Source organism: Carcharodon carcharias, chromosome 13, assembly GCF_017639515.1.
Source record: "Carcharodon carcharias isolate sCarCar2 chromosome 13, sCarCar2.pri, whole genome shotgun sequence".
In the NCBI taxonomy this organism is placed as follows: domain Eukaryota; kingdom Metazoa; phylum Chordata; class Chondrichthyes; order Lamniformes; family Lamnidae; genus Carcharodon; species Carcharodon carcharias.
Window position 1 is genome coordinate 96,350,378 of NC_054479.1, and position 22,999 is coordinate 96,373,376.

Consider the following 22,999-nt stretch of genomic DNA (forward strand, 5'->3'; position numbering starts at 1 on the left):
ATTCTGTTCACACCCTAAGTGTAAATGTACACTTATTCAGCAAAGTTTTTTGGATAACATGAGCATACCTGAGTGATTTTGCCTTCTATGTAATCCAGGTTGGTTAAAATCTTCTCAATCAACACAGACCTGGGTCTAAACTAATGTACATGGAACTCACTGTAGAAAAGTTCATTTTCTGATCCCACACTCTTGGTGAGCATTTCCCCCAACATATATTGGGAATGTTTTATCACAGTGTAAGGTCCTTGCCTGATAGTGTGTTTTTGGAAAATGACATCCTCCTAGACAGATCCCACAGAAAGGTTGAGTGTAGGTTCTGCTCTGATGGGATTTATACTCTATGCTCTGTACTAAGTTTTGATCAAGAAATGCGAAACAGAATCTTAAATTAAAGTGTAATGTAGTACTGAGGTTGATATAGTTGACTGGCTTAACATCAGTAAACCTTTTTTTCTGCAAATCCATTGTAAAAGCTATAAAATAATGCAGAGGCTTCAGTTTAAAACCATGAAGCAGTTTGGCACTAGCAGATTTTGACCTGTATACCTTACATTGCAAAAATCATTGGAGCCAAATTCAAATGGACTCGTAGAATGTTCCAACATAAAACATTGCACTCATTAAGTCTGTACCAGTGTCTTTTTCCACATGATTCATCTCATCTAATCCCATAACCTGCCTGCTGCCCATAAACTTTCACATTCCTCTTTTTTTATGTAGGCTTCTAAAATTCCTTTGTTTAAAAAAACTATCAGAGTCAAGCTGCCTGGTTTAAAATTTCAAACAACTCTTGGCAGTTAACTGTGAGTCACCATTAACTGGTGCTTTCTCCATGGCAACACCTCTACCAATGAGTCCACTTGCCAATCAATCAGCACTCTCTTCTTACACAGTATAAAGTTGTTGCTTCCCCTGACATTGATATTCTTGTGATTGTCCTGATGAGTGCAAGACAAAAAGCTTTGACAAAATGTCTTTCTTTAGCAATACTCAAGTTCGGAAATGCCAAACAGCTATTGAAAACAAAATATTGGCCCTGCTATTAACAGAGACCATGGCAGCGGGCGAAGAATCTAGCAAGTGAAGCCCTTACTAAATCATTGCACACTCCCATCCTGGCTGGCTACTGGGGAGGAGCAGAAATTAGTGGCCAGAAGCTGCAGTCAGGACAGGATGGGATTCCCCCTGTACTGCTGTTGCTGGGGGGAATATATAACATTTCCTTGAGTTTCCTCCACCCTTTGGAGGCTGTGGTGGGTGGGGGCCTGTGGGCGCATTAAAATTGAAAGCATTAAGTGTACTGCAATAATAATTTTTGGCAGAGTTCCACATTTCATGCAATTTCTGTGTTCAGAAATGTCCACAAAGCTTCCCTTTAAATTTTATTTTTGTGATTATTTTAAATTTATGCCCCCTTGATACCATCTCACCAACTAGGGAAACAACCTATTACTATTCCTATCATAGCCTTGTCGGCCAGGTCATCATTTGGCCTTCTTCAAAGAAGAAAGCCATACTTATAGTAAACCTGTGTTGCATCTTTACATTGCTATTGTAGGCATTCAAAATCATTCACAATATTCCAGCTGCAGCCTAACTAAGGTCATGTACAAGTTTCAAATTGCCTATTTGTACATCTGTGATGATTTTTGCTGGTTTCTGGCTAGACTACTAGCTGCTTTGGGGGAGAGGCTTGTGACCCTCATATAGTCGATCTCATAGAAACCTACCTCTGCTTGGCAACTTATTGCATCCCACTGACATTAATCACTTCATTTGGCTCACTGCACTTACTGCAAAGCTCTTATTAAAATGATGAGGTACTGACTGCTTCGGAATGTTACTATTTAATGAAATGGCATGGTATTGAATCCTAGCCAATATGTACGAATCATGAGCGAGTCATTGGTTTAGTGGTTGCAACCTGACCCCCCAAGTCTTTGTCTACATGCTGTTCCTGGGGGGGCAACCTCCATGGAATATGCTTCTGCCTAGTTTTATGTCTCCTCTACCACTCCTCAACTCCTCGGCTATTAACATACCACATGGCCAACTGTTTGTCCAAAGTGAAGTTATAGATGAGCCACAATTTTCCTCAACTTAACCCTAGCAACACTGAAGCCATCCCGTTCTGGCCAGGAAGACCATATCCTTACCCTGAAGCCATCCAACTCCTTGACCGCTGTGTCAGGCTGATCCCTGATAGTGCGCAACCTTGGTGTTGCGTTTTACCTTGAACTGAGTTTAAAACCTGGGGCAGAATTTTTCCTTCGTTGGCCACGTGCCCACCCAAAATTCTGCCCCGATATCCTATCATCAACGCACTGCTGTTAAAATTCTCATTCATCTACTTGTCACTTCCACGTTTGACTGCCACCAATGTTCTCCTTCCTGCCGCTAAAACTCCATCATATGCAAACCCTAACTTTTCTAAAACATATTCCCAAGCTAAGTCTCGCTCATTCCTCACAAGTTATCTGTTTTCCTGACCATTGCCAACAAAAGTTTTGACCTAATTTACAATTCCTTCAATAGCCTCTCCCCATACTGCCTCTGCAAACTCCTCCCACTGCACATCTCAGTTATACCCCCTCACTGCTCCTCTCATTCTGCTTTGAGTGTATGCTGATCAGAGAATGTCATCTCTGCCTCTGCTTCACCACCAATAGCAAGCTCTGCAATCACATCCCTTCATTTTGGAAATATTTCCTCCAAATATAAGCTCAGGTTATCCTACACTGGAGAAATTGAGCCAGATCTTGTTATTTTTGCACGTAAAGAGTCAGCTGGGGCCAGGACAGCAAGGAAAACCAGGTGAGAAAGATCATACGTTCATAGTTGATTGGCACCCCATCCACAAACGTTCACTCCCTGCACCACCAACGCACAGTGGCAGCAGTGTGTACCATCTACAAGATGCACTGCAGGAACTCACCAAGTCTCCTTAGACAGCACCTTCCAGACTACCATCTAAAAGGACAAGGGCAGCAGACAAATGGGAACACCACCACCTGAAAGTTCCCTTCCAAGCCACTCACTATCCTGACTTGGAAATATATCGCCGTTCCCTCACTGTTCCTGGGTCAAAATCCTGGAACTCCCTCCCTAATAGCATTGTGGATGTACCTACACCACACGGACTGCAGCCGTTCAAGATGGCAGCTCACCACCACCTTCTCGAGGGCAATTAGGGATGGGCAATAAATGCTGGCCTAGCTAGTGAAGCCCACATCCCCGTGAACGAATAAAAAAAACTAGGCTTGTCTGATTTACTACCAACGGAGAAGCAGATGATTGGGCAGATTCCATTGCACATCTGGTATCTGCCAGAATTTCCTTGATGTGCTGGACCCAGGCCATTCTTAACACCAGAGGTCAAATTGTGGAAAATCTGCCCTACCATTTCTGCATTAGTAAATGGTGAACTGATGTGGAGGTTTGTTTGGCCTATTTAAAGGATGGAGGTCAGAGGCTTTGCAGATAAAGGAAATAATGATTTAGTAAATGCTGTACTTTCCCCCGTTTAAATCTATCAATTGGTTGGACAATGCAGCCTAGTTGAATAATCTTTCATCATAAAAATTCACAACTGTAAATTTAAGGCAATGTCAGGATTATTAAACTGGGTAGCAGGCTGGAAGTGTCACAATTATGATGTTAACAATATTTTTGAACAGTTTCCAAAATGCAATCTACTGGGGCTACTGAGCTAGTAGATGTGTGAGCTTTTTCTTCACTCCCAGTATCTGATATTGGATTCAGACTAAACCGATTAAGAAAACAAAGAAAGACCTTTCATTTATATGGTCCATTTTATGATCTCAGATGCTTCCAAAAAGTTTTATAGCTAATGAAATCTTTTTGAAGCATAGTCACCGTTGTCATATGGAACATGTGGAAGCAAATTTGAACACTCAGAAGGTTCCACAACTAACAATTAAATAATGACTGCATAATATGTTTATTGGTTGAGGTATAAAGGTTGTGCAGGACATTGGGGAAACTCCATGCTCTTCTTCAAATAGTGCTACAGGATTTTTTACATCCACTTGCGAGGACAGAAGAGGCATTTGCCTCATCTCTGACAATGTAGCACTCCTTCACTATTACACTGGAATATCAGTCCAAATTAGATCCTCAACTCTAGAGTAAGGCTTGAACTCATGACATTTGGACTCAGGGGCAAGTGTGCTACCTATTGTGCCAAGGCCGACGGGGTTAAAGTCTGCATTCTCTGGTGGCTATAGGATCCCCTCTTGAAAGTAATTTTAGTAATCACAGTATAGTTCCTATTTCAAATGGTTGTGAGTTGAAACTAACCATAATTCAGTGTTAATTGGTGTTCAATTAATAATCTTATTCACAGAGCAATGAAAGATGGCTGGAGGAAGAAACGAAAATATCATCGTGGCTCAATAGCATCTTCTTTTGAGGTTACTAACTTTAAGCCCCGCTGTACTTGGTGTGCTGCTGCTCCTGTTGAAAGAAAGCAGAACATTTCCAGTTCCCCAGCATCGAGCACAATGTTAGCAATGTGTTATTTGGAAGAAAGTGCAACCTATATAATTGCTACTGCAGGTTGCATCTCACATTAGAACAGGGGTCTACAGGAATGGGTCTATTATATCCCAGCAGGTTCTAAAGAGAATTTTGTGAATTCAGTTAAATTCAGGAAGGACTTTATCGGAGATGTGACATTTCTATAACCCAAACAAGGCAGAATAAATCATACATAGTGTGACTCACTGGCGAGAGTTGTTGTTATACTTCTACTCAAGGGGTATAGAGACTGACAGATATTATAGAAATTTCACAGTGAGAAAGCACCACTGCAACATCTTGCTTGTCTCTGGTGAGTGACAGCATTGTTGTATTTTGGATTTCCTGTTGAAGGTCATCTTCCTCAACATTGACAAAGGAATTGCGACTTTGTTCCCTGATTTTTGTACACTATCCAGCGTGGAACAGACCTCTACAGTTAAGATATCTTTATTGTTCTGGTTTGTAGTCACTTAACTCCAGTGGTGTCTAACCTGCAGCCATTTTCAAGGCTCTTTGCAGTCCCTTCACTTATAGTAATGGGGGATGGGAATTCATCCTCTCCAAGTGTACTATTGGTGCAGAGTGGTTTCTGCCTCGCTCAAGTGCTAAACCTGAAAAATCAGGTGCTTAGGCTTAATCTGACTGAAGAAAAACAGACTGAAACTATCCATAGGACCATGCAGCACAGAAGGAGGCCATTTGGCCCATCACACATGTGCTAGTTCTTTTGAAGAGCTGTCTAATTCGTCTCACTCCCTTGCTCTATCCCACTAAATGAGCAAATGCTTCCTCTTCAAGTTCTTATCACTTCCAACAAATATCTCTCCACTTCACTGCAATATCAGTTCAGTCTCTGAATGTGGATTCTAGCTGTATTTATGCTGTAACTGCATAATCAATTGAAAACAAACCCACTTCACTTTACCTGAATTGCACCCTTGTTGAGAATGCTCGTATGCAACCTTTCAGGGTTAGCCCTGAACAAAATTACAGCAGTAAGTTGAATATTCATTTCAGGGCTTTCTTGTACTTGGATTGAAGACTCAAAGGAACCTCAAGACTTGGGAAATCTTGCTCTACCATTCCACATTGTAAAGTTTATATGTGGTGAAATGAAGAAAATAAAGTCTTATAATTCAGCTGATTTAGATTTAGGTTCATTAATAGACTTGAAATAGAAACCAGCTGGAAGATAGGTGCCATAGGGACACAGAAACTGGTGAAGCCTTAAAACACTAGGGTGCAGTTCTTGCTAATTTCCAGCAGGGCTGATATTCTGAGATTTCCCAGAGTTTGTCCTCATCAGTTTATTCAGGGTGAGCTACAGACCTTCTGTGACCAAGTGACATGATATGGAAGTAAGAAAGCTGTTAGCATTTAAATGACTGTAAATATTTTCTCTGCATGTTTCTGCCTTTCTAAATGATGTGGATGCTAGCTGGACACATGATGGAGAAAGGACTAGGAATTTATATGCTGCTAAAGTTATATGATGTTACATCACTGGCAAGGCCAGCGTTTGCTGCCCACGCCTAATTGCCCTTGAATGCTAGGGACATTTCAGGAGGCAGTTAAGAGCCAACTGGAGTCACATGTAGGCCAGACCAGATAAGGACGGCAGATTTCTTTCCCTGAAGGACATTGGTGAACCAGATGGATTTTTACAACAATCGATGATAGTTGTCATGGTCACCATTACTGAGATTAAATTATAATTCCAGATTTGTTAATTGAATTTAAATTCCACCAGCTGCCATGTTGGGATTTGAACCCATGTCCCCAGAACTTTTGGTTGGGCCCCTGGTCTAGTGACATTAACACCATGCCACCATCTCCCCTCAGTTAGATGAAATGACCTGTTTCACTGCTGTAAGTGCTATGAATTTAGAGTGATCTCACAGACCGCCTATTTCACCTCCACAACATTGCCCGACACCACCCAATCTCAGCTCATCGGCTATTGAAACCCTCATTTGTGCCTTCGTTATTTCTAGACTTGACTATTCCAATGCACTCTGGGCTGGTCTCCCCTATTCTATCCTTCGTAAACTTGAGGTCATTCAAAATTCTGCTGCCCATGTCTTAACTTGCAGCAAGCCCCATCTCCATATCACCCTTGTCCTCACTGACTGACATTGGCACCCAGTCAAGCAATACTTGATGTTAAGATATTCCCTATTGTTTTCAAATCCCTCCGTGGCCTTGCCGCTCCCTATTACTACAGTCTCCACCAGCCTCAGAACCCTCTGAAGTATGTGCAGTCATCTAATTCTGGCCTCTTACGCATTCCCAATTATAATTGCTTCACCACTGGTGGCTGTGCCTTCAGCTGCCTAAGTCCCAAAAGCTTTGGAATTACTTCCTATACCTCTCTACCTCTCGTTCCTCCTTTAAGACAATCCTTAAAACCTACATCTTTGACCAAACTCTTGGTCATCTGACCTAATATTTTCTTATATGGCTTGGTGTCACCCTTTGTTTTTTAATGCTCCTCTGAAGTACCTTGGGAAGATGTCATTACATTAAAGGTGCTATATAAATATAGGCTGTTGTTGCTTTTTGTAAGGACAAGGTTGTGTTCAATGCAGCCGTTCCTAGAAGAGAAGAAAAATGATGCGACATTATTCAGTGTAGGGAGTCGGTTAGCTCAGTTGGCTAGATGGCTAGCATGTGGTTCAGAATAGTGACATCAGTGTGGGTTTGATTCCTGTTCTGGCTGAGGTAAACTTGGGACCTGCCTCCTCACCCTGCCCCTGAGAGTGGAAGGCAATGGCAAACCACCATTGCTGAGAAAACAGCTCAGAATGAAGCATCAGGAGACAATGAGCCAAGGACTTGCCTTCAGGGGCGTTAAGACAGTCAACAGGAACATCCCACATATGCATTAAAGGTTCATATGCTAATATTGTCACTAGTATTTCCTAGCTTTTAATTATTTTTCCTCAGAATAACTTGGTCCAAATACAGAATTGAAAAATGGATTCCGTGGGATTTTTGAAGTGTGTTTTCTCTTCTTTGACTGAATGCTGAAAGAATGTGGCATTATAGAGTTGTATTTTATTCAGGAAGGTTGTGTATATTTAATGAGCAATTTAATCCATGATTACCAGGTATCTGTAAATCCTAATCGACAGTGCAACCAGGATTTTAAAATGTTCATTATCTGAAGTGAACCCTTTTTAAACACTCTCACAAAGCTATAAATAAAATTGTACGTTGGCCTGGCACTCTTGATTAAGTTGGTTTTACTTTTCTGAATAGAAGTAATTTAAGTAACAACTGTGCTGGACACATTATAAGATAATTTTCCAAGTACAATTTGAAAGGAGCCTTACCCTTGTCAGCACTTGCTGGATTAGGGCATCTTACTGTGTATTCCGTTTGTTAAGACTTTTCGTGCACCCTTGATTTTATGAATTCATAAAGTTCTCCCTACATACTGCAACATGTGAATTCATCATGGATATTAGTGTCATGCAAAGAGGCTCTGAACCAAAGAGATAAATATTGTTCACATGGTGCATAACAATCAGGGTTAACATTTGAAAGCGTCATTTGTCAGGCTCCATTCCAATGTGTGGTCTCACTAGATGGGAGCGTAGGTTGAAGAAAGGGTTCAAAAAAATTATAGGACTGATCCTGTGCCATATAATCCCAGCTAGTGAGGCTCCACATATTATCCCTTTAGAATTTATTCAACAAACGGAATCAATTATTGTTTCTCTAATAACTTAGAAAATTTGGAAATATTATTTTTATATCAATTCCTAGGCTATTTTTCTAATTAGAAAATGGTTAATTCTCAATTAATTCCACTTCAAAGTAAATCATAGGGTACATTGTATAACTGATTTTGACTAATTGGATTGCTAATGTTTTTACATTGAGCATGTTCCAAGAATTTCCTCCCTAAATGTCTCCACTTTGCTACTTCCTGCCTTCTAAAAACTGTTCTTTTCACCCCCAGCTTCTCATTTTACCCTTTTGCTCAGCATTAGTAGTGTTCATACTCTGCCCTGTAAAATCTCCTGAGACATCTTTCTGCATATGCAGGATACTTTAATTGAAATAAATTGTTGTCGAATCTATAGGATCACAAAAATTGCAATTAATTTGAGAACACGTGAGTGGTGAACTAGAAAAGCAGCGATTAATTAGGAAGAAGAGATGGTAATTAACAGCTACACATATCGCAAAACAACATCCTAATTTGAGAACATGCCACTTCAGTGAGATAATTCCATACATGATGCACTAATTATTTTCACTTTTCATTTTCATACTTTGCTATCAACTATTAAAGAGTTTACAGACTCATAATAACTCCCATTCACTGACCCTGATCATGTAAAGATTGCGATGAAGACAAGGCAATGACGGCCAGCGAGATAGGTCGTCAGCAGTAGCATTGATGACATAATTCATGAGGGGTAGTGTAGCTTTTTTTCTTCTTTAGTAGATTAAATCCTCTCTTATCATCTGTAACACAAAGCAGGACATTATATCCAAAAGGCATTTGTCAGTAAATCTGCCAAATGTTGACTGGCAATTGTGGGAATGAATGACACTGGCCTTGGCTTACTAGTATACGTTATCAAGTGGACCCTAGAAATAAAACAAACTCTTGTATGTATGGGCTCATATTGAGAAACAGATTGCCATTTACTCTGATTTAAAATTTGAAGCTTGTTTACAGTAAGATGTCATTGATCCAAATGGAAGCCTTTTTAGTGTTAATGTTAATTCCCATGCAACACTAAGTAAGCCAGGTTATACTGAACGAAAGCATATCTTTCATTGGACATTCCACAGCAAAGGTGGAGGCAGCCTGCTGACTGCTACACTCTGTCTGTGATGGCCTTAGCGGGTGTCCTCTGGAGGGCTGAGACCTGGAGGGCCCCAGCCTGCTTTTGGGGTCCTGCTGTGAGGCAGGGGCACTCCCCTCGTCCTGTGGAGCTGGAGCTGCTGGAGTCGCAGGAAGAGCAGATTTGGATGGGCCGGACGCTTTTGTAGACACCTGGGTGGATGGCCTTGGGTGTGCACCTGCTGATCCTCGTCCTTTTGGATGCCCTGGCTGATGCCTTGGGGAGAAGGGGAAGCTGGAGTGAGATTGAGCTGTCCCGCATACCTCTTGCATACGCACTATTGGAGGCCAACTATGGCATCACTGATGGAGTTCAACCTACGCAACAGAGTAGGACCGATGTCCTGAACCAAGGTCTCCATGGCGGCTGCCATCCTACCAGTGTTGACCTCAGTGTGTTGGCATGCAGGCACTATCACCGCAGAGTAAAGGCAGATGGACTCCTCCATCGTGCCTTGCAATCTGGGGAGTGCAGCAGACATCCCTTCCTGATGTTCCCGAGCTTGCCTTTGCAGCTTCAGCAACTGAGGTACGACCGAGTCCAGAGGCTTGCCGTCTGATTCAGACTCAGCAAATTTCTGGTCTCCAGCAGTCCTCCAAGTGCCAGACACCAGGGAAGTCCCTGCCCCCACCTGCTGTGGATCAGACTGTGTGATGTGCTCACCAGATTGTGATCCTGAGGTTACTCTAAAGCTAGGTCCCACCGAGGTGTGTGTGTCTCAGCGCTGGTGGAGGGTGTGGGTGAGCACAGTGACGGGACTTCAAGGAAGCTGGCTTCAGATTCCTCTTCAGAGCTATCTTTGGGGCTTGATTGGAGGTCTTGTGTTGTGGACTTCATCAGCTTTTTTCCAGATTTGCCTGTGGAAGCAATGAGAGATAATTAGTGCATGGCAGGGGACTGTGGAACAGAACACATCACTCACAGCATGGTTGTTTGATGGATGTTACACTGCTGGATCCTCATGTAGTAGAGTACCGCCGATCTCACCGTCAGCACAGGAATGGTCCAGATCATTGCTGGCCAGCCAGATGGCTCTATTTTGAATGTCCGTATGGACCTTGATTTCAGGCATTCTTCCACCAGTCTGAGACCACTCTCTCTTGTTGTGTGCCAGCTGGTCCTGCACGAATAGATATGGAGAGAGTGTAAGCAGGATGCCTGCCAGGCCAGATAATAAATATGCCTGGCCTGTGTATATGGTGAGTGGTCCCATGGACAGGATGAGGACAATGAAGGTGTGTGAGAGAGAGTGAATGATGTTGTCCCTTGAACTGGCAGTGAGTGAAGGCCCTGTGGATGTGCGATGTGTTTGTGAGTGTGTGAGTTGAAGATGATGAGAAGAGTGACTTACCCTGGCAGAATGGAGGAGATCATTCATCCTTTTTCAGCACTGGGTAGCTGTCCTGTTTTGAGGCGTTGGTGCTGACCACCACTGCCATCACCTCCCATGCTGGATTATTGATGTTGATGCCCCTCCTGAGGCCAGAGTGGAGTTAAAGGACATCACGGTGGGCCTGCACTCCGTCTAAAAGGCACTCGAGGGAAGCTTCATTTAACCGGCGGTGTGCAGTCTTCTTGCCTCTTGGGGCTATGTCTCCTTTGCAGCAGTCCTGGGCTGGAAACACTGAGAGTAGTTCGCGCAGGTGCACTTTAAATATGGTGCCTGGCGTGATGAAGCAACAAGATGATGGCATGGTGGGCAAATGAGAACCTGCCCGCCATCAACATGGCATGCTTCCCAGGAATTTATGATTAATGAGGCGGGATTGGGACGATATGGCATGAAAATCTGCTATTGTGGCTGGTGGGTAAAACATTCCTTTTCCTGCCTGCTACTGCACTTAGTACAAATCTGGGACAATTCCGCTCACAGAATTATTACAGCACAGAAGAAGGCCATTTGGCCCATCATGTCTGCAACGTCTCTCCAAAAGAGCAAGTCACCTAGTGCCATTTCCCTGCCTTCTCCTGCACATTCTTCCTTTTCAGATAACAGTCTAATTCCCTTTTGAATGCTTCAATTGAACCTGCCTCCACTACAGGCACAGGCAGGTCATTCCAGACTTAACCACTCGGTTAAGTTTTTCCTCATGTTGCTTTTGCTTCTTTTGCCAATTACTTTAAACCTGCGCCTTCTCATTCTTGATCTTTTCATGAGTGGGAGCTGTTTCTCCCTATCTGATCTGTCCAGACCACTCATGGTTTTGAATACTCCTCTCATACCTCCTCTCAATCTGCTTTTCTCCAAGGAAATCAGTTCCAGCTTCTCCAATCTGTCTTCATAACTGAAGTTCCTCATTCCTGGAACCATTCTTGTGAATCTTTTCTCCAACCTCCCACAATGCCTTCACATCTTTCCTAAAATGCGGCACCCAAGACTGGACGCAATACTCCAGCTGAGCCTGAACTAGTGTCTTATATATGTTCAACATTACCTCCTTGCTCTTGTACTCTATGCCCCTAGAGTAGTAGTGCTCTCCATTTTGACTCAGAAGGTTATTGATTTAAACCACATTCTAGGAACTAGGAACATAAGAGCATAGGAGCAGGAGTAGGCTATTTAATCCATTGACCCTGCTCCGCCATTCAGTTAGATCATGGTTGATCATCTACCTCAACATCACTTTCTCAAGCCATCTCCATGTCCCTTGATATCATTAGTCTCCAGAAATCAATTGATTCCTGTCTTGAACATGCTCAATGATTGAGCTTCCAAAGCCCTCTGGAACAGAGAATTCCAAAGGTTCACTACCCTCTTCTTCTTGAGAATACAGGCCCAGTTTCCTCAAACTCTCCTCATAACATAAACCTACCATCCCAGGGATTAGTCCGGGGAACTTCCGTTGCACTTCCTCTATGGCAAGTATACCCTTCCTTAGATAAGGAGACCAAAACTGCACACAATACTCCTGGTGCAGTCTTACTAAGGCTCTATACAATTGCAGCAAGACATCTTTACTTCTGAACTCAAATTATCTTGCAATAAAGGCCAACATACCATTTGCCTTCCTTATTGATTGTTGCACCTCCATGCCAGCTTTTAGTGACTCATGGACAAAGACACCCAGGCCCCTTTGGACATCAACATTTCCCAATCTCTCACCATTTAATAAATATTATGTCCTTCTGTTTTTTCTACTGAAGTGTATAACTTCACACTTTTTCACATTACATTCCACCTGTCATGTTCTTGAACATTCCCTTACCCTGTCCAAGTCCGTTTGAAGCCTCCTTGCATCCTCTTCACAACTTAAATTCCTAACTAGTTTTGTGTCATCAGCAAATTTGGAAATATTACACTTGTTCCCCACATCCAAATCATTTATATAGATTGTGAACAGCTGTGGCCCTATCACTGATCCTAGTGGTACCCCACTAGTAACAGCCTGCCATCCTGAGAATGATCCATTTATTCCTACTCTCTGCTTTCTGCCAGTGAAACTAATTCTCAATCCATACCAGTGTATTATGTGCTCTAATTTTGCTTATTAACCTCCTGTGTGGGACCTTGTCGAAAGCCTTCTGAAAATCCAAATACACCAGATCTACTGGTTCTCCTTTATCAATGCAACAAGTAACATCCTCAAAAAAACTCCAAAAGGTTTATCCAACATGATTTCCCTTCCATAAATCGATGTTGACTGTACCCAATTTTACCATTGCTTTCTACATGCTTTCACATCCTTTAAAATGGATTCTAACATTTTAACTGTTACTGACATAGAACTAAGGTCTCCTTGAATGCACAGTTTTAGCTGTTAATAATCCAGAGAAGGTGGGTTTGAATCATACCATGCTATCCAGAGAGCACAAATTCAGTTTAAAGAACCTAGAAATCAAAAATAACTATGTGGTTGTCAATTGCCCTAAAAAGCCAACTAGTTCATAAATGTCCTTTAGGGAAAGAAATCTGTCATCCTGAGGCAGTTCATGTCCAAATGCAGCAAGACCTGGACAATATCCAGGCTCGGTTTTACAAATGGCAAGTAACATTCGCGTCACAAAAGTGCCAGGCAATGACCATTTCCAACAAGAGAGAATCTAACCATCGCCGCTTGACGTTCAATGCCATTACCATCGCTGAATCCCCCACTATCAACATTCTGGGGTTTACCATTTACCAGAAACTGAACAGGACTAGCCATATAAATACTATGGCTACAAGGGCAGGTCAGCGGCTAGGAATCCTGCAAGAAACTGACCTCCTGACTCCCCAAAGCATGTCCACCATCTACAAAGCACATGCTAGGAGTGTGATGGAATACTCTCCCCTTCCCTGGATGAGTGCAGCTCCAACAACACTCAAGAAACTTGACACCACCCAAGACAAAGCATCCCACTTGATTGGCAGCCCATCCACAAACATTCACTCTCTCCACCATCAACGCATAGTAGCAGCAGTGTGTACAGTCTACAAGATTCACTTCAGAAACTTACCAAGGCTCCTTAGACAGCACCTTCCAAACCCACGACCACTATCAACTAGGAGGACAAGGGCAGCAGATACATGGGAACACCACCACCTGGAAGTTCACCTCCAAGCCACTCACCATTCTGACTTGGAAACATATGGCCATTTCTTCACTGTTACTGGGTTCAAATCTTTGAACTCGTTCCCTAACAGCACTGTGGGTGTACCTACACCACAGGAACTGCAGCAGTTTAAGAAGGCAGCTCACTACCACCTTCTCAAGGGCAATTAGGGATGGGCAATAAATGCTGGCCTAACCAATGAAGCCCACATCCCATGAATGAATTTTTAAAAATCCTTACGAAGTTTTGCCTATACGTAATTCCAGCCCCACGCAAGTGATTGATCTTTGTTTTTAATTTCAATCTTTGTTTTTAATGTTGCTAACTTATTCATTCATAGGATATGGGTGTGTCACTGGCAAGGCCAGATTTTATTGCATATCTCCAATTGCCCTTTAATTGCCCAGCTTCTTGAACTGCTGCAGTTCATGGGGTGAAAATACTCCCAAAGTGCTGCTAAGTAGGAAATTCCAGGATTTTGATCCAGCAACAAGGAAGGAACAATGATATAGTTCCAAGTCAGAATAGTGTGATATTTGGAAGTGATGGTTTTTCCATGCACCTGTTGCCCTGGTCCTTCTACTTGGTAGAGGTCAGGGGTTTGGAAGGCACCCTCAAAGAGTGTTGACAAGTTGCAGAAGCGCATCTTATTGATGGTGCAGACAGTTGCCTGTGGGGGACTGATGGTGGAGGGAGTAAATGGTTAAGGTGGTGGATGTGATGCCAATCAAGTGGACTGCTTTGCCTTGGATGGCATTAAGCTTCTTGAGTGTTGTTGAAGCTGCCCTCATCTAGGCAAGTGGAGCATATCCCATCACACTCCTGATTTGTTTTTGTGGGTGGTGGAAGAACTTTGAAAAGTCAGGAAGTGAGTCAGTCCCAGCAGAATTCCCAGCTTCTGCCCTGCTCTAATAGCTACAGTATTCATATAACAGGTCCAGTTCAGTTTTTGCTTATGGTAACTTGCAGGATGATGTTGGTGGGTGTTTTGATAATGGTAATGCCATTGAGTATCAAGGATATGTGATTGGGCTCTCGCTTTGTTGTGTGTATATAGTGTGTATGTTATTTGCACTTAGGAACCTGAACCTAAACTTTGTCCAAGTCTTGCTGCCTGTGGGCATCGGCTGCTTCATTACCTGAGGAGTGGAATTGAACAATGTGCAATCATCAGCGAACATCCTTGTTTCTTCCCAAATAGTGGACAGAAGACCACTGATGAAGCAGCTGAAGATGTTTGGGCTTAGGACACTGACCCGAGGAATTCCTGCAGTGATGCCCTAGAACTGAGATGATTAACCTCCACAACCATAATTATCTTGTGCTAGCTGTGACTTTAGCCCATTGAGAGTTTTCCCCCCAATTCCCACTGACTTCAATTTTACCAGGGTTCTTTGATGACACATGCAGTCAAATGATGTCTTGAGAATGAACAGTCACTCTCACCTCATGCCTGGAATTCAGTTATTTTGACCATGTTTGGACCCAGACCATAATGAAGTTTAGTGATCTTGATGGATTGTTGGCGAGTAATTGTCATTTGATGACATTATCAATGACTCCTTCCATCACTTTGCTGATGTGAGAGTGCAGGCTGATGGGGGATATTTGTCCAGATTGGATATTTCCTAATGTTTGTGGACTGGGCATACCTGGGCAATTTTCCACTCAGTTGGGTAGATTCCATTATCGTAGCTATATAGCTTGGCCACTTTGGCAGCTAGTTCTGGAATGTAAGTCTTCACCACTACAGTTAGGATGTTGTCATATCCAGTGTGTTCATTTGTTGATATCACATGGAATGAATCAAATTGGCTGGAAATTGGCACTTGTGATCCCAGGTGGAAGCTGGAACAATCATTCACTTGGCATCTCTGGATGAAATTGGTTGTGAATACTTCAGCCATGAGAGAGGGAGTAAACAAGGTGCAAAACACTGGGGCCCATGCCCAGGGCTCTGGGCTCAACTTACATCTTTTGATTTACCAGCAGCATAGCCCTCAGCACAGGCAGAAAACAGCCATATCCACAAGCCACACTGAATTGTATCCCAACTCTGAAACCCGGCCACTGTCCTTAATTCAGTGGAGCTCCTGGACATGGTACCCTAGTTGGCCACCTCCAGGGAGATCTGACTGACATATGCACCAGTGGCAGTGCATGCCTCTCTCCCAGACCTTGGCCAGCCCTCCTGCTGTGTGCAAACCCACCAGCAGCTCAGTGGATGCAGTGCTGGAACTGTCTTCCTACAATGACGTGGATGAAATAGATACATGAAAATTGGATGCCGCCGCCATCTGCATGGACACAAGTAGGTCTCAAAGGGTGACCACACCCTCCCCCAAGAAAACCACAAAGCCCTATTCTCATCCCAATTTGTTGGAGGAACAAAATTGAAAAGAATTGAGCGGTTTGAAATTAGTAAAAGGGAGAAAAATCAGCTTGAATTTCCAAAAAAGTGTTGATTAATTTAGGATCCAATGATAGGAAGAAATTGAAAGGAAAGAATTGATTCATCTTTCAAAGTTATTTACAAAGATTTAGTTTAGGTGAAGTTTTTTTATTATATTGCATTATAGTAATATAAGTCTGTAAAATGCTGACTTTTGACGTGTGTAAATAGTATTAACCAAGTACTGGAGAAAGTGGGAAAGGCAATGCCTTGAGACTGGGAAGCAAAAAAAAACTTAAGCAGGTTCCTGCACATAACACAAGAGAGGGTAGAAAGATCAGCCACAATCCTCTTAAACCTTGTTCTTCAACGTTGCAGTTCAGGTAGAATAGTTCCCAAGTCACTAGTGACTTGAGTGGGGTCAGGACCTGGAAATGATCCTAGCCCTATTTTCTAAATCAGCACAAGAGGAAAACCCAGGCTGAAAGGCAACTCACTTCTGACTCTCACTTTTGCATGAATTCCGCTGAGGCCAGCTCGGAGTGTGCACCACAGGATGTGACAAAAGGTCAGTGTTACTTAAACCTAACTCCTTAGCTCAGCCCTGGTCCTCTCCCCTCTACACTGGTGACTAAGACTTTGGACTTAGTCTGTCTCTCTCTAACTGTTTATTTTTTTGTTCATTCATGGGACGTGGACTTTGCTGGCTGGGCCAGCATTTATTTCCCATCCCTAATTGCCCTGGAGAAGGTGGTGGCGAGCTGTCTTCTTGAACCGCTGGGGTCCATGTGGTGTAGGTACACCCACAGTGCTGTTAGGGAGGGAGTTCCAGGATTTTGACCCAGCTGCAGTGAAGGAACGGCGATATACTTCCAAGTCAGGATAGTGAGTGGCTTGGAAGGGAACTTCTGGTGGTGGTGTTCCCATGCATCTGCTGATCTTGTCCTTCTGGATGGTAGTGGTTGTGGGTTTGGAAGGTGCTGTCTAAGGAGCCTTGGTGAATTCCTGCAGTTCATCTTGCAGATGGTACACACTGCTGCCAACTTATTGTTCATTTGGCTCCTTCTGTGCCGTTAAAATTCGGTGACCTGTGATTCTGTGCATCGGTGGTGGAGGGAGTGAATGTTTGTGGATGGGGTGCCAATCAAGCAGGCTGCTTTGTCTTGGATGGCATCAGTCTTCTTGAGTTTTGTTGGAGATGCACTCATCCAGGCAAGTTGGGAGTATTCCATCACTCTCCTCATTTGTACTTTGTAGATGGTGGACAGGAATTGGGGAGTCAGAAGATGAGTTACTCGCTGCAGGACTCCTAGCCTCTGACCTGCTCTTGTAGCCACAGTATTTATATGGCTAGTCCAGTTTAGTTTCTGATCAACGGTAACCTCCAGCATGTTTTAGTGGGGGATTCACTGATGGTAATGCCATGGAATGTCAAGGGGTAATGATTGGTTTCTCTTTGTTGGAGCTGGTCATTTCCTGGCACATGTGCGGCATGAATGCCACTTGTCAGCCCAAGCCTGGATATTGTCCATGTCTTGCTGCATTTGGACATAGACTGCTTCAGTATCTGAGGAATCATGAATGGCACTGAACATTGTGCAAACATCAGCGAACATCCCCACTTTTGACCTTATGATGGAAGGAAGGTCGTGGATAAAGCAACTGAAGATGGTTGGGCCTAGGCCACTACCCCGAGGAACTCCTGCAGCGATGTCCTGGAACTGAGACGATTGATTTCCAAAAACACAACCATCTTCCTTTATATGAGATATGACACCAACCAGCAGAGAGTTTTCCCCTGATTCCTATTGACTCCAGTTTTGCTAGGGTTCCTTGTTGCCACACTCGGTCAAATGCTGCTTTGATGTCAAGGGCAGTCACTCTCACCTCGCCTCCTGGAGTTCAGCTCTTTTGTACATGATTGAACCAAGGCTGTAATGGGATCAGGAGCTAAATGGATCTGGCAAAACCCAAACTGAGTGTCAGTAAGTTATTGCTAAGCAATGCTGCTTGATAGCACTGTTAATGACCCCTTCCATTACCTTACTGATGATAGAAAGTAGACTGATGGGGCAGTATTTGAATATAAGGTTGAATTTGTCCTGCTTTTCATGGACAGGACATACTGGGGAAATATTCCGCTAGCCAGGTAGATGTCAGTGTTACAGCTGTACTGGAGCAGCTTGGCTAGGGGCACAACAAGTTCTAGAGCACAAGTCTTCACTACTATTGCCAGAATGTTGTCAGGACCCATAGCCTTTGCAGTATCTATTGCCTTCAGCCATTTCTTGATATAATGTGCAGTGAAACGAATTGGCTGAAGACTGGCATCTGTGATGCTGGGGAACTTCAGAGGAGGCCGAGATAGTTCATCCACTTGGCATTTCTGGCTGAAGATTGTTGCAAATGCTTTTCTTTTGTCCTGATATGCTGGTCTCCCTCATCATTGAGGATGGGGATATTTGTGGAATCTCCTCCCCCTGTGAGTTGTTAATTGTCCACCACTATTCTCAACTGGATGTGGCAGGACTGCAGAGCTTAGGTCTGGTTTGTTGGTTGTGGAATCGCTTAGCTCTATTGCTGCTGCTTATGCTGTTTGGCATGCAAGTGTTTTCACTTGGCTGACACCTCATTTATAGATATGTCTGGTGCTGCTCCTGGCATGCCCTCCTGTACTCTTCATTGAAGCAGGGTTGATCCCCTAGCTTGGTGGTAATGGTAGAGTGGGGGATATGCAGGGCCATGAGGTTACAGATTGTGGTTGAATACAATTCTGCTGCTACTGCTGGCCCACAGCGCATCATGGATGCCCAGTCTTGCATTGCTAGATCTGTTTGTAATCTATCCCATTTAGCATGGTGGAGCGTGTCCTCAATGTGAAGACAGGATTTTGTTTCCACCAGGTCTGTGCGGTGGTCACTCCTACCGATACTGTCATGGACAGATGGATCTGCAGCAGGCAGGTTGGCCAGGAAGAGGTTATAAGAACAAAGAGCAGGAGTGGGCCATTCGGCTCCTCAAGCCTGCTCAGCCATTTAATAAGACCATGGCTGATCTCAAATCTGCATTCTGACTACCCCCAATAATCTATCACCCCCTTGCTTACCAAGAATCCATCCACCTCTGGCTTAAAAATATTCAAAGACTCTGCTTCCATCTCCTTTTCTGGAAGAGCGTTCCAAAGACTCACGACCCTCTGAGGGAAAAAAAAATTGCCTCATCTCCGTTTTAAATGGGCGACCCCTTATTTTTAAAGAGTGACCCCTAGCTCTAGATTTTTCCACAAGAGGAAACATCCACTCCAATTTACCCTGTCAAGATGCCTCAGGATCTTATAAGTTTCAAACAAGTCACCTCTTCCTTTTCTAAACTCCAGTGGATACAGTCTAGCCTGTCCAACCTTTCCTCATAAGACAATCTGCCCATTTCAGGTATTAGTCTGGTAAACCTTCTCTGATCTGCTTCCAATGCATTTACATCCTTCCTTAAATAAGGTGACCAATAACGTACACAGTACTCCAGATGTGGTCGCACTCGTGTTCTGTATAACTGAAGCATAACCTCCCTACTTTTGTATTCAATTCCCCTCGCAATAAATGATCACATTCTATTAGCTTTCCTAATTACCTGCTGTACCTGCAAACTAGCCTTTTGAAATTCATGCACTAAGACACCCAGATCTCTCTGCATTTCAGAGCTCTGCAATCTCTCACCACTTAGATAATATGCCTCGCTTTTATTCTTCCTGCCAAAATGGACAATTTCACATTTTCCCACATGATGGTAAATGCCGAGCTGCCCAAATCCCAAAGAGAAGCTTGAAGTGGCTGCCAAAATGGGTTTTGCAACTTGTACAGTATGAAGAGAGGTTCTGTAATCAGGAAATGATGTCCCCGACTACTTGTGATAACTTTATAGTAAACATTTATTTAAAAAAAAACACAATTACACTTAAATACAAGAATGGCTGCACACAGTAAACAGCATTTTAAAACAGTTCCAAAAGATCTTAACTACCCTCAGTGCTAACCTTCCTCTTCTCTGTTCAACAACTATCCTTACAGTTTTAAAAATCTATAAAGTTCCATTAATTTTTACCAAACAGCGCCTTTTTCCTTGTGGTTTCCTCTGAGGCTAACAGCAACTGGTTCTCCAGGTCTGGCTTTGTTCACACTGTCTTCTGGGAGTTCTGACCAGCTGACCAGCTGTCTTCTGGGAGATATAGCCAGAAACCCCACATAGGCTTCAGCATTTCCCTAAATGCATTCCTTCTCTTTGATCTCTCTATTGTCTCAACCCATCTCTTCAGAACTGCTTTCTTCCCAGAATTGATTAAATTCATTTCTTTACTCTAGCTCTTAGGCTTTAAAAAGAATTAACTTACCCTACCTATACTTTACTTGCACCCTTTACAATCTGCATATATCCCCCTTTGAATTAAAACAACTCGATTCAAAACTACTCCTGTTATTGTTTTATGTAAAACTCTGATGGAAATTTCTCTCAGTTCATTAACATATCAAAACCACTTCTTACTGTTGGTTTTAGACTCTTGTAGTCACTTTGTCTCTTATTCCAATTACCATATATACAAACCCCAACAGCCTGTCTCCCAGTATGTAAGAAATATGCCAGTGATATTACCAAAAGAAAATATTACAATTTCTTGCTTTCTTGACGCATATTATATTTAATTTTCCAGATCTTTTCCCATCCACTTAATCTATCTGTATCTTTTTATAGTCTGCTTATGCTATCTTCACAACTTACTTTCCTGCCCATCTTTGTGTCATCACCAAATTTGGAAACCATCCCATCCATGCCTTCATCCAAGTCATTTATATAAACCGTAAACAGTTGAGGTCCCAGCACTGATCCCTGTGGCACACCACTACTTACATCTTGCCAACCTGAAAAAGATCCATTTATGCCTACTCTCTGCTTCCTGTTGGCCACCCAATCTTCTATCCATGCCAACATGTTACCCCCTATACCATGAGTTTTTATTTTCCACAATAACCTTTGATGTGGCACTTTATCAAATGCCATCTGGAAATCTAAGTACAGTACATCCACCGGTTCCCCTTTATCCACAGCAGAAGTTACTTCCTCAAAGAATTCCATGGGTTGGTTAAACACGATTTCCCTTTCACAAAACAGTGCTGACCCTAGGTCAAGTATGTTGTTCCCTCTTGTTGGTTTCCTTACCACCTACTGCAGACCCAGTCTAACAGCTATATCCTTTAGGATTCAGCCAGCTCGATCTGTAATGGTGCTACTGAGCCACTCATGGTGATGGACATTGAAGTTGCCCCCCCCCCCCTCCCCCAGAGTACATTCTGTGCCCCTGTCACCCTCAATGTTTCCTCCAAGTGGTGTTGAACATGGAGGAGCACTGATTCATTAGCTGAGAGGGGGGGGGAGGCAGTACGTGGTCATCAGGAGGAGGTTTCCTTGCCCATGTTTGACCTAATGCCATGAGACTTCTTGGGGCTCAGACCTGATGTTGAGGACTCCTAGGACAATTCTCTCCTGACTATACTACTGTGCCGCTACCTCTGCTGGGTTTGATCCTGCCAGGTTGGTGTCTGGGACATTACCTGTTAAGTCTGATTCCATCAGTATGTTGCTAGAATATTCTGTGAGGCAGCTCCCCCAATTTTGACTCAAGCCCCCAGATGTTAGTGAGTAGGACTTTGCAGGGTGGACAGGGCTGAGTTTGCCGTTGTCATTTCTGGTGCCTAGGTCAATGCTGGGTGGTCCATCTGGTTCCATTCCTTTTATTCTTTTTAGCATTTTAATGTAACTGCCTGGCTTGCTAGGCTATTTCAGAGAACAGTTCAGAGTCAACCACATTGCTGTGAATATGGAGTCACATGTAGGTCACACCAGGTAAGGATGGCATATTTCCTTCCCTAAAGGACATTAGTGAACCAGATGGGTTTTTATGACAATGGTCTTCATTAGATTTTTAATTCTAGATTTTTTTTATTGAACCTGCTGTGGTGGAATTCAAACCCGGGTTCACAGAGCATTAACTGGTTCTCTGGGTTACTAGTCCAGCACACCACTGCCTCCCCTGCTTCTTCAGTGAAAAGGTAAAGCAGGTGTTTTTTGGTAGCTCTGCTGCTTGGCACTTTTTAATGGCCATTTTTAATTTTTATCAATTTAAGTTATCAATTTATTGCTTTGACATTGATTTTTTTTTGTTCAGCAAGTGAAGCAGTCCATGTCCAAATGCAGCAAGACCTGGACAATATTCAGGTTTGGGTTGCCTAGTGGCAAGTAACATTTGCATCACACAAGTGCCAGGCAATGACCATTTCCAACAAGAGAGAATCCAACCATTGCCCCTTGATGTTCAATTGCATTACCATCACTGAATCCCCCATTATCAACATCCTGGGGGTTGCCATTGACCAGAAACTGAACTGGACTAGCCATATAAATACTGTGGCTGGTGGAGAGCAGGTCAGAGGCTAGGAATCCTACAATAAATATCTCACCTCTTGACTCCCAAAGCCTGTCTGCCATCTACAAGGCACAAGTCAGGAGTGTGATGGAATACTCCCCACTTGCCTGGATGAGTGCAGCTCCCACAACACTCAAGAAGCTTGACACCACCCAGGACAATGTAGCCTGCTTGATTGGCACCCCATCCACA